The 12,885-nt window shown below is 38.0% G+C and overlaps 1 long non-coding RNA gene and 1 other non-coding gene across 3 annotated transcripts in view; both read right to left on the bottom strand.

Moving 5' to 3' along the window:
• Positions 1-11,592, bottom strand: part of LOC148690836 (uncharacterized) — a 28,153-nt gene extending 16,561 nt beyond the window's left edge. The window contains exons 1-4 of one of the 2 annotated variants that reach the window (XR_015956483.1): positions 11,519-11,592; positions 10,739-11,423; positions 10,614-10,647; positions 9,160-10,305 (exon numbers count right to left, since the gene is read on the bottom strand). This is a non-coding gene — a long non-coding RNA (uncharacterized LOC148690836). The other variant, XR_015956482.1, reaches the window with a different exon arrangement.
• LOC137720323 (small nucleolar RNA Z103) lies at positions 9,984-10,086 on the bottom strand. The gene has a single exon (XR_011066495.2). It is a non-coding gene; the product is annotated as a small nucleolar RNA Z103 (small nucleolar RNA).
• Positions 11,593-12,885: the final 1,293 nt, after the last annotated feature.

Genomic DNA, 12,885 nt, shown 5'->3' with positions numbered 1-12,885 from the left:
TAAGCCGGGAATGTCTCACCATGATTCTGTTGAATACCACTAATTTTCTTCCGTAGGAGAATCACTCTCGAAGTAGGGAAGAATTTCTCCAAGAAAGCACACTTCATACTCTCCCACGAAGTCACAGTTCCCGGGGCTAGTTCGTAGAGCCAATCTTTGGCCTTGTCCATAAGTGAAAATGGAAAGGCCTTCATCTTCAATATACTCCCATCCACATTGACGGGGGTCATGCTCGAACAAACCACCTCGAACTCCTTCAAGTGTTTGTTGGGGTCTTCCATAGACAAGCCATGGAACTTCGGAATATGGTGTAACAAACTGGATTTGAGTTCAAATTCATCGGTCTTGCCTTGGGCAGCCGCGGGGTATTGAATGCAAAGAGGGTCTGCATTGGCCAAACCCGAGGCCGAAAGCTCCTTGATGGTTCTATTATCTGCTGCCATGGCTTGTTCTTCTTCAAAAAATTGATCCGTGGGCTTTTCTTCTTCACCTACTTCGTCTTCTTCAAGCCCAGGTTGTGGTGGCGGTTGTGGTGGCTCTTGTTGACTCCTCGTTCTCCTCAAAGTGCGTTCAAAATCACCGTCAAAGTCGGAGATGTTCTCTATAATAGGACGAGAGCTACGAGTCATACACAGTACCTAAAAAACAAGGAAACAAACAAACTAAGAATCTGAAATAAGAATGCACGAAAAACAAAATATAAAAATAAAGACAAGGGATTAGCAACTTTGCTAATCCCCGGCAACGGCGCCAAAATTTGATGCGAGCATTATACGCATACAGATTAAACCCTATTTGTGACAATTGTAGTAATGATGTAAGTAGGGATCGTTCTAACCGGGGATTAACTAGGGATGCTAAACACTTGACTTAAATAAATAAAACTAACTTTTAAAACACTAAGACAAACTTAAAAGACTCAAAACAAGTTCAAAAGACTCCAAATACTTTAAAAACATAAAATAAGACAAATCAAATGATTAAGACTTAACAAAATAAGGGGGGGGAAGTTTGATTTGACGAAAATTGAAATAACAAAACAAGTTAATAAACTAAGCAAATTGTAAAACGAATAAACGTAAATATGAATGTGATGAAAATATGGATGATGGAATAGCCAAGGGGTTCTTCTCCACACATGTTACACTTGCAATACAAGATTGATTTTCGGTTGGTCTTTCGATAAATTATGAAACTCAATGCTCCAAGTTAATTAGGTTCGCTTAAATTAACTTTCAGATTTCCCTAGATTCATTGGATTGAATGGAATACGCATTACAACCAAATTATTCTTAATCAAAGTCCCTAACTATGGAATACGCATGATAGAGACATTCAACAAAGATCATTAAGTTCAACGGAAATCATAAACATCGACGAGGCATTCGTTACTATGGAATACGCATGAAACTTATGCCAAGAATTCGTTTAACGCGATTGTTTATAAGCAACCTTCACTACTTGTGAATATAAGTTCATAACGATTAGGTGAAACTCACTTATATTCTAGCGTCATATTCATGCATGAAAATTAAGCTTGCAATCTTAATGAACATACATAAATAATTTATCAATCAAACAGTTAAACGAATTGAATCCACAACTTATGAAATACCAACCAAAAGTAATCAATTCATATTGCAAATATAAACATAGTTTCGAATCACCCCCTAGCTAAAGGGGGTTTAGTTCCTCATAACTTTGAAATCAAAGAAACCCCTAAACATTCCAACAACTCAAACTTGAATTGTATGAACGTTTAGGCACTCTTCTCTTCCATTCTCATCCGTACAAAACAAAGAGAATTAAATTTAAACTTTGAAATCAAAGAAACACCTAAAAATTCCAACAACTCAAACTTGAATTGTATGAACGTTTAGGCACTCTTTTCTTCCTCGTTGTTGTAGCACAAGGTCTAAGTGAGCTTTGGGGATTATGTGAAGTGTTTTGGAGGGATGGGAAGTGGTTGGATAGTGGCTGCAATGGAGGAGAAAAACTGCACAGAAATGGAAGGGGATTTGCGGCACAAGGGTTGTGTTTGTGTTGTGTGAAGTGTATGAAAATGAGATCAAATCATTGTGGCTAGGTTGCATGCTTATTTATAGGTAAATGAGAGGGAACATGACAGCTTGGAATAGGTGGAAATGTGGCTGCAAGTTTGGTGAATGATTATGAGTGAATGCATGTGAATGTGGCTAGGTTGGAAAGCTGGAATTTCTGGAATTGTAATGTACCCCACGACATTGATTGTGTTTGAGTGTTTGTGGCTGCAATGTTTGTTGGTTAAAGATGCATGTGGATGTATTATACAATGGGAAAGTATGTGATTGACAATTAGGGTGAATGGTGGCTGCAATGATGAAGTGAATGCATGTGTTGATGACTAGGTTAGTGGGTGGAAATCTGAAAATGCAAATGGGAATGCTGAAATGCAAAGTTGGCCACGGTTTTGAGTGTGTTTTGTGTTGGAAATGCATGTGAATGCATGTGAATGTTGTTTGTGTGAAGTGTGTGTGGGTTAAAGAGTGAATGGTGGTGTAATGATGAAGTGTGATGGCTGAAAATGTCAAGGGAAATGCATGTGATTGCACGGCAAAGAATTTCAGGATGCATGTGTGTTGGTGTGTTGTGTGATTTGTTTTGTGGTTAATGGGAATGTGGTTGAATGATTAAATGGACATGTGGGGTGTAATTGCAAAGGGAATGCAAAGTGAATGAATAATGAATGCATGTGCACTGTTTTTGGGAGAAAGGTGGCTGAATGTGCATGTGAATTAGGTTGTGAAAACATGTGGAATGTGGCTGGAATTGATGAGTAATGCACGGCTTTGTTGTTGGTTCTTTGGTGATGAATGCAATGATGAAATGGATGGGAGTGCATGTGGATTAGGTGGTGTAATGATGAAGTGGGAAGTGGAAGAATGTGGTTGGAAATGGCTAAGGGGATGCACGGCTAGGAAGAAGAATGAATGATGTGCATGTGTGTGAATGCATTTTAATTAATGAAAGTGTTTGGAGAATGAATGCAATGATGAAGAGTAAATAAAGAATGCATGTAGGGTTAGCTAGGTTGGCTTTGTTTGGGTGCATGTGTGTTAATGGTGGTTTTGCATGTGAATTGATGGATTGGGCTAGAGTTTAAGTACATGAAATGGACCCAAATTGCTCCCCCTTGCATGGCAAGGAATGGTGTTTGTGTTAAGCCCAAGGCAAGGTGAAAGTAATTGGGTTAGGGCCATTTGTTTTGTGTCCTCAAGTGCTTACAAGGCCTTCCAATTCGTCCATCCTCTTGGCTCCATGGATAAGCTATCCAATCCATGCCCAAAAATGCTCCAATTGGCCTCAAAATGCACTTTCTTGCTCCCTAGGCCCTTAGAACCTGAAAACACACAAAAGAAGCATAAAGGACTAAAATAACGAGAGAAACATAACGTAAATGCACGAGAACAAGCCATTTAAGTCGCATGAATATGCTCCTATCAGTGGTACTATTTGATTCAAGACCCAATCAAGTAGTTAATCAACAATCTAATACGATTTCTGTTATGTTATGTAGTTAACGACATGCCTAAAATACTACCCACCATTATACTTGACAAAATGGCCCAAGACTTTTTCCTTGCATATCTCTCGGATGATTTCACTAAGTTTATTGTAAACTATAAAGTGAATAGATTCGATCATACTTTTAACGAGATGATTGACATATGCTGTAAATTTGAAAAAGGTTTCAAAAAGGACAGTGGGAGTGAGAATGCAAAAACAAGGAAAAGGTTACGTAAGAAGAAGGCAAAGAAATCCAAAGGAACATGCTTTCATTGTGGAAGGGATGAACGTTGGAAGAAGAAATACAGGGTGCGCATTGTGAGCCTTATGACACGAACTTTTGAAGAGACTATTTCGGTCATAGAAAGTGCTTTTACAGTGAGCTCCAATTCCTGGATATTTGATTCAGGCGCTAGTCAACATATCTGTAATACGATGCAGGGACTAGTAGGGAGCAAGACACTACGCAATGGGGAGATGGTTGTGCGAGTTGGGAACGGCGCTAAAATCTCTGCAAAAGCAATAGGCACCTACATGCTTAACCTACCCTCTGGGGAAGTCCTGGAACTTAAAAATTGTTTATATTTTCCTTCATGTATAAAGAATTTGATTTCTATCTCTAAGCTTTTACGAGATGGGCACTCAGTATTGTTTGACAAAATGAGTTGCACTTTATACTTGAACGGTTGTATTATCTCTCATGGTAATATGATAGAGGGACTTTTTCACCTAGAGACGAATAGTGGGATGCACTGTATTGAAAGCGGGAATACCTCAAAACCCAAAAGGGCTAGAGAAGAAGTTAACCAAGAAAGGATGTGGCATCTTAAACTTGGACATGTGAACCTTGAAAAGATTCGCAAGATGTCGAAAGACGGATATGTCCGCCCATTAGGTAATGACCAGATGGGTACTTGTGAATGCTGTTTGAAAGGGAAGATGACCAAATCTCCATTCACTGGGAAAGGAGAGCGTGCCACTGAAATTCTAGGGTTAATCCACACTGACGTATGTGGACCTATGTCTACTACGTCGAGAGGAGGTTTCTCCTACTATATCACATTCACCGACGATCACTCTCGGTTTGGCTATGTGTATCTTATGAAGTACAAGTCAGAATCCTTTGAAAGGTTCAAAGAATTCAAGAATGAAGTTGAGAAGCAAACTGGGAAACAGATAAAAATCCTAAGATCAGATCGAGGGGGTGAATATCTGAGTAATGAATTCCTAGATTATCTCAAAGAGTGTGGAATAAAATCACAGTGGACTCCACCGGGAACTCCACAACTTAATGGAGTTTCTGAAAGGAGAAATCGAACCTTGATGAACATGGTTCGTTCTATGATGAGTTCCGCTGATCTGCCAGTAACATTCTGGGGATACGCTCTATATACAGCAGCTTACTTGCTTAATAGAGTACCTTCCAAATCAGTTTCACAAACGCCCTATGAGATATGGCATGGAAGAAAGCCAAGTCTTAATCACATTAAGATTTGGGGTTGTGAAGCATATGTCAAGAAGCTTGAAGCTACTAAGCTTGAAGCGAGATCAGAAATGTGCTATTTTGTGGGATATCCTAAAGAAACTATGGGATATGAGTTCTACCATCCTGACGACCAGAAAGTCTTTGTCGCCAGAACTGCTAAGTTTCTAGAGGTCGAATTTGTTCTCAAAGAAACTATAAGTAAAACGATGGAAATTAATGAGATTAATGATGAACCACAAACAAGCACACGACATGTTGACAACCCTGTTCCTGAACCCCTAGCTCCACGTAGATCTGAACGGGTCAATAAGCCACCTAGGAGGTATGGCTTAGACAATGACTTTGCGGAATTGCACCTTCTAGGTGACAATGACACAAAGGAGGACCCTAGAGACTACAATGAAGCAATGTCCGACATTGATTCAAAGAGATGGCATGAGGCCATGAAATCCGAGATGGATTCCATGTATCAAAATCAGGTCTGGACTCTTGTAGACCCTCCAGAAGGTATAGTACCTGTTGGAAATAAATGGGTATTCAAGAGGAAGATAGGCGTTGATGGGAACGTGGAGACTTATAAGGCTAGACTAGTAGCCAAGGGTTACAGGCAACAAGAAGGGATTGACTATGAAGAAACTTTCTCTCCTGTAGCCATGATTAAGTCCATTCGGATTTTGCTTGCTATAGCTGCGTACCATGATTATGAAATCTGGCAAATGGACGTGAAGACAGCCTTTCTGAATGGCTACCTAGAGGAAGAGCTTTATATGGCTCAACCCGAAGGTTTCGTGTCCAAGTCTGAAAAGACTAAGGTATGCAAGCTTCAGAGGTCCATTTATGGACTTAAGCAAGCCTCCAGGAGCTGGAACATTCGTTTTGATACTGAAATCAAATCGTTTGGTTTTACTTAAAACGAAGACGACAATTGTGTTTATCAAAAAGTCGTTGGGGAAGCAGTTGTATTCCTAGTGTTATATGTAGATGACATATTATTATTCGGGAATGACACTGCAGTACTTTCTTCTGTAAAAGTGTGGTTGTCCAAAACCTTCCACATGAAAGATTTAGGAGATGCATCTTATGTACTTGGGATAAAGCTCTATCGTGATAGATCCAGAAAATTAATTGGATTATCCCAATCTATGTACATTGATAAGGTGCTAAGTAGGTTCCAGATGGAACAATCTAAGAAAGGTTTTCTTCCTGTGAGACATGGAATTCACCTTTCTAAGTCCATGGGACCTAAGACTCCTAAAGAGATACGGCAAATGAATACTATTCCTTATGCTTCCGCCATAGGAAGTCTCATGTATGCCATGATATGCACAAGGCCTGATATCGCATATGCTGTGAGCATTACTAGTCGATATCAATCTAACCCAGGATCAGAACACTGGGCAGCTGTCAAGACGGTCCTTAAGTACTTAAGAAGAACTAAGGACATGTTCCTCGTTTATGGAGGAGCGACAGAGTTGCGAGTGGAAGGCTATACAGACGCAGATTTCCAATCTGACGTCGATGATAGAAGTTCCAACTCCGGATATGTATTCACTCTGAATGGTGGGGCTGTTAGCTGGAAAAGCAAGAAACAAAGTGTAATTGCTGATTCCACGACAGAGGCTGAATATGTCGCTGCAGCTGAAGCCGGCAAAGAAGCGTTTTGGATGAAGAAGTTCATCACAGAACTTGGAGTGGTTCCAACCATTACGTCACCAGTAACTTTGTACTGTGATAATAATGGGGCGATAGCTCAAGCCAAGGAACCCAGGGCACATCAAAAGAACAAGCATTTTGATAGGCGCTTTAATATCATTAGAAGATATGCTGCCGAGGGGAAAGTCAACATCCTCAAAGTTGCTTCAGCCGATAACGTAGCAGATCCACTAACGAAGCCAATGTCTCAAATCCAACTTGACCGCCATATGGAAAAGATGGGTATTAGATACATGAGAGGATGGCTTTGAGTGCAAGTGGGAGATTGTTGGAAGTATGCCCACAAAGCCACTCATTTGATGTAATAGCTTTTTGGAATACTTATTGTGTTAAACTTTTATATGTTTAATAGAGGGCAAAAACTTATTGTTAATCACTATTTATAGTATCTTGTGTTTAAGCAATAAGGGAATCCAAGGAATGTATTTGATCTAAGAGACAAGTGATTTAAGTTAGTTAAATTAACGAGACCTTTCTCTTATGTTCATTCCTAAAACGTTCCTAGCCATAGGATTGCCAATTGGGCATTGACAATTCGCTAAGGTTAGTATGTGTTATGTCGACTCAAGCATGAGTATGAACTAGTCTCAAGTCATTTGGTGTTGGACACTAAGGCAAACACATAGGTGCTCGAAAGAGTAATCGAGTACACTGAACAACGATCAAACGAGAGTTCGAACATACATGTCATGTGAGAACTCAATAGTTGCAATATGCAAAGTAGTCCTTTGACCTGAGGCATCATTGATGTCTAATGGTTAGGTCCTTGATCTTTGATTATGTCAACGGCATTCCATTGGAGTGTCCACGACATTGTTGGGGTCAAGCTATCTAGTCATGTAGGCATATGAATGCACAACAAGGGATCTCTAACCTTCCATGGTGGAAGGAGAATACTCTAAGATATGATTCGAGAGTCTTTGGCCAAAGCATATGAATATGACTAAGGAAGCTTGTTCCAAATCTTATTCAATTGAATCATATAGAGAAGTATCACATTGGATAGTAGACATGAAACAAACTATCACTTAAACAATGTGATTAAGAGTATTGTATTAGAGAAGGACCGTATTGCATTGTAGTTGTAACTGGATAGGTTCTCCAACCACTTCTACTTAGCTTGGGTAACCATGACATGCTGCTAGGCGTCACCCATGGTTTGTGGAAGCCCTAAAGATTAGCAAACACTAATTTTAAGGGAGAATTGAAATGTGGTTTCAATTCACAATCGATCGTTAAGAGTAACATCGCCCACTACCTCGCTAATTGGAACCTAATGGATCGTACACCGAGTAAGGATATAAGTGAAGAAATTATATGAAATGGATAAGCAATTAAATGGTTTAATTGAAGAATGGTCAAGATTAATTAAATAGTTAATTAATTATACGAAACGTTCGTATTGGGCGTTTAACTTAGTTTTGGGCTTCGGGGCACAAAAACGTTTTGGTCCACAAGGCCCATTATGTTTAAGTTGTATGACAACTAAAACAAAATGGGCAATTAAGCCCAATAACAACATATGGCCATAAGGGTGAGGGGTAGCAAACTTGTATTAATTACAAGTTTGCCACTCACATGAAATGAAGTGTAAAATCAACATTATAGCTTGGTTTTCACATTAAGGGGTTTTCTAATAGAATTTGGGTGAAACATTTTCTCTCATTTTCTACATAGAGGCCGGCCACCTTAGGTGAGGAACATCTAGCAATCTTTCTTCCCTAAGTCATCCATTTTCATCTTCACACAACATCTTTGGTGTGGAGACTTAGAGACACCAAACTTTTGGTGTTTTGGAGAACAAATCCTCAAATCCTCAAAGAAGAAAAGGAGCACTAAAAGGGAGAAAATCACAAGGAAGATCCAAGGAGCAAGGAGGTGACTTGAAGGCCCTCCACTTGGGTGAATCCCTTGTGCAATCAAGGATGAGCTTCAAGGGTAAAGAATCTCTAAAATTCTTATTCTCTTTAATATTGTTAAAGAGTCTTATGGTTCACCATATACTAGGCTTTGAAAGTCATGGGTTTTATGAATTGTTTTTGAATGCATGCCTACTTTAAAGTGTTATTAGTTTGCATATGTATTCAAATGTTCTTACATGTTCTTAACTAGGACAAAATTTATCCTTCAATTGTCACATCCCGGCCCGGGACGGATCACTTCCCGGGCCCGCTCCACCACCTAGCACGATATTGTCCGCTTTGGGCTTACCATTCCCTCACGGTTTTGTTTTTGGGAACTCACGAGCAACTTCCCAGTGGGTCACCCATCATGGGATTGCTCTAGCCCCCTTCTCGCTTAACTTCGGAGTTCCTACGGAACCCGAAGCCAGTGAGCTCTCAAAAGGCCTCGTACTAGGTAAGGATGAGAATATACCTATAAGGATCATTCCCCTGGGCGATGTGGGATGTCACAGGTAACATGTGTAACTCAGAGAACAAAAAATAGCAGAAACTGAAGAAGAAAATGATGTGCACAGAGAATATACTGCACTAACTATAAATTAAGGTTAGAAGTGTTTTAATGTTGATATAAATTTGTGGTCGAGAATTATGCATTAGAGGATAACTACTTTTATGAGTGAGCATATAATAAGTCAAAACGATTATTAATAATTAACTAAATGTTTGAAGTAAAAAAATATACATTTGATGTTGAAATTCGAGATAATAATGTAGCTGTAACTTATTAGAAGTGTTTAAATTGGCATTAACTGGTCTATAACAGTTTGTCCAATTATATTGAATATCATTAGACCAGGTTGCGATACAATGTTATTGGAAAACAAAGAAAAAATTATATAAGCTATTAGAAACAATATACAATTGTAAATGTAAAGTTGTGTAATTTGATTCTTAATAAGCATGCATATATATACCGTTTGGATATGAAGAATTAAAAAGCATATAGAGCTGTGCACTTAGTTGAGGTAAGAGTTTAGACGATGGGAATCCATGCTGATAATTTGTTGAGGAAAACAAAACTTTAGTTTGATGTTCAAGCAGATGGGAACAGACAGAAAGAACAAAAGGTAAAATACATAATAAAAAGAAGATGATGTCCAAGGATTGGAAAAGCAGGTTAAGAAGTAAATTTATGTTTTATACCGACTAAAATGATTGTCAAATTTGCAGCAAGCTATCTTTGAACGAATAAAAATGAGAATATGGTGTAAAATGATATGTAAGCCAGTTTTGTACTGATTTTAATGTAAAAATGGGAAACAGGACGTTCAAAGATGAATCAGATAGAGCTGATTAGGTGTCTGTGTGTAACACAGAGATACTACTTGCTCAGTTATTTCAGCTTTGATCATTTGGATAAATAATCATCACTTCCATATTTTCCCTTCGGTGAGATGATCTTTTTGTTTTACAATGTTATCTAGGAAGAAACTCATTGGATCATGCAATAACAAATAGAAAAACTATTTAAAAGAATAACAAAGATAATTTTTGCAGTACATCGAAAATAAAAACTTGTTTGAATAAAAAGCCTAAGATGAAAGGGTCATATTACGTACCTGAAGTACGAATGGTTTTAAAGGCTGTACATTGAAGCTGCAAAAAACAAAAAACAAAAAGAAAACCAAATTGTAAGCGTAGACAGAGCAGGCAAAACATAAAAGAAACCAAATTTTGAAAAATTGTTCTATGCAGACACCAAATGTTTCAAAAGGTTATCAAAACGGAACAAAATTGGTTAATTTGTTATGTAAGCAAAGCAAAGAAAGGAGTTGGATTGAAGCTGATTTAAGGCTTTTTCTGATATGGAATAAATGTTATTTTCTATGTTATATTCACATTAAGTGGTCGGAAAGTTCTGAAATCAGCCAGAGAAAACTGGGATCCTCGTCGAAAAAACCCACCGAGGTGCGCTTATGGAACTCCTCACCATTTAATCTGCATTACCAGAACAAAATGTAAATTCACCAGTTAAACGTGTGTATTAATTTCATAATGTAGTTTATTACAAAGATTAAGAAGCAAAAACCATAGCAGTAGTGGCAGCTTCGAAAAGGGCAATGAGGGATGCACAGCTACTTGGCCAACCGATGTGGCTAGGGCTTCAAACACCAAAACCCCGTACAATGCACAGAAAAGTAACCACCGCCGGGTAAGCAAACATGAGTTACTTTCATAAAAAATTAAAACTAAAAACATAAACTTCAAACAGGCAAAATCTGACAACCAGCATATCAATCCAAAATAAAAACTTCCACCACCAACAGCATAAACAAATTTAAAACCACAATTAAAACTAATGTTGACTGTCCTCCTCTCCATGTTTGTGTTCCCTCTGCCGGATAAAAGCGACGAAGACAAAGCTTTCCAAAATTCTAATAACTCTACATATTATCAATTTCCCAACAAAACACATAGGTTCCAGCACTAACAGCATAAAAAGTTTTAAAATTCTTCCTCTCCCTGTTCGTAAGACAGAAAGACAAAGCTTTCCAAAATTCCAATGAATCCTCTCATTTCTTCCCAAAAATTATAAATCCATTTTAATCCAACAATTATCAATGCATTTCGAAACTGGAAAAAAAGCAGGACATAAAACTTACTCGGAATATAAGAGCAGCGTCACAGGTGCTAGCAAATGTCAGATTTATTAACAGAGCAACCAAAATGCAAAATGCTCTTTTAGCCGGGAAAGGCCTAATAGAGCACCACAACTGAAAGAAAAACGAAATCGTTAGGTTTTTTTTTTTTTTTCCAAATAAGTAAAAATCCAAAATAAAAATTGAAAGACAACCATTATAAAATACACCTTAGTTGAATAACGTTTGTTACGCAATGATCTGATGACGGGCCGCGACCAAAACGGGTTGGAAATCGGCCAAAAGTTCAGCCACAACCCATAAATCTTAGATAGATAAAAAAAAGAAGAATAACACTCTAAATTCTTGACCCCCCCCCCCCCCCCCCCCAATCCCAACTTTGGAAACCTTGGAAACCACTTTTTTGTGGGGAAGAATACTCTTGAAGTTGAGAGAATAAGGATGGCGGACACGCGGACAACACGGGCAAAAACGTCTTTTCGGCATACGAAGTAGGCCAGACAAAGGAAAACAAACGATTGACCCAGGGGCAATTCTGCCCTTTTACTATTGCTGAATAGTGCTAAAACTCAACTGAATTTTAGTATATATAATATAATATGACTTCAGTGATGGTGATGGGCCCCACATGAGAAAGGTGGACTCAAAACAACTTGAGGCCCATGAAAGTCGTTCTCTTGGAAAATATGGGCATAACGGGACCATTATGGGGAAAAAGATTTATTTATATTTTTGGAATTACTCACCAAATCATTAGTCAAGTTCACCAAATTGGTAGGAATAAATGTCGAGTTGCAACTTATTTATTATTTTTCTTTTTATAACAATAAAAAACTAAATTCCAAAGAATAATATCCTCGTCTTCCCATTTTTGCCAAAAAAAATCTGAAAATAAAAATTGACCATTTAGAAAGCGACAACGAAGGTGAAATTATTTTTTCGATGTTTTGAACTCTTGTTGTCTTTTTGCACACATCGATATTATATATAACTACACATTACACAATTAATACAATATAAAAAAATCAAACTTATTTTCCAATTTTATTCCAAAGTGATTAGTGATTCTGTTTGGACCCAAAATTACACCATCGCCTCAAATAATCAAGGTCGTCAGATGATTAGAGATTTTTCTTAACATTACTATTGTTTTTTTTTTATCATATTAATTATCTTGAAAATATCCTTAAAAGTATACAAAGTTGTGATACGCGTAAAGCTCCATGCAGAAGAGGTTATGTGAAATGCCGTGTAGCATTAGAGTTCTATCTTGCATGCAGAACCATGTGGAACAATACCACAAGGATGCAATTAATATTGGATGATCAACATGTGGATATGTCTTTTGGATTAGTCAAAATGAGGTGATGTGATTGGATCAAGGTGGTTTTGCAAATATAATGCAAAACTATCAACGATGGTATTTTAATTATCATGCATGCATGGTTGCACTTGGACCAATATAGTGGAGAAATAGAAGTTTCGGTTGGAATAGGATGCATTCATTTGGTCAGGCCACGTATGTGGGAAGATATATTTAATCTTTTCAAGGAAAATTAAGAGATACCCTTTATCA

This window comes from Pyrus communis, chromosome 15, assembly GCF_041283825.1.
Source record: "Pyrus communis isolate YQ-2024b chromosome 15, ASM4128382v1, whole genome shotgun sequence".
In the NCBI taxonomy this organism is placed as follows: Eukaryota; Viridiplantae; Streptophyta; class Magnoliopsida; order Rosales; family Rosaceae; genus Pyrus; species Pyrus communis.
Note: the sequence above shows the minus strand (reverse complement) of the source record. Positions and strands in the feature narration are given on the sequence as shown.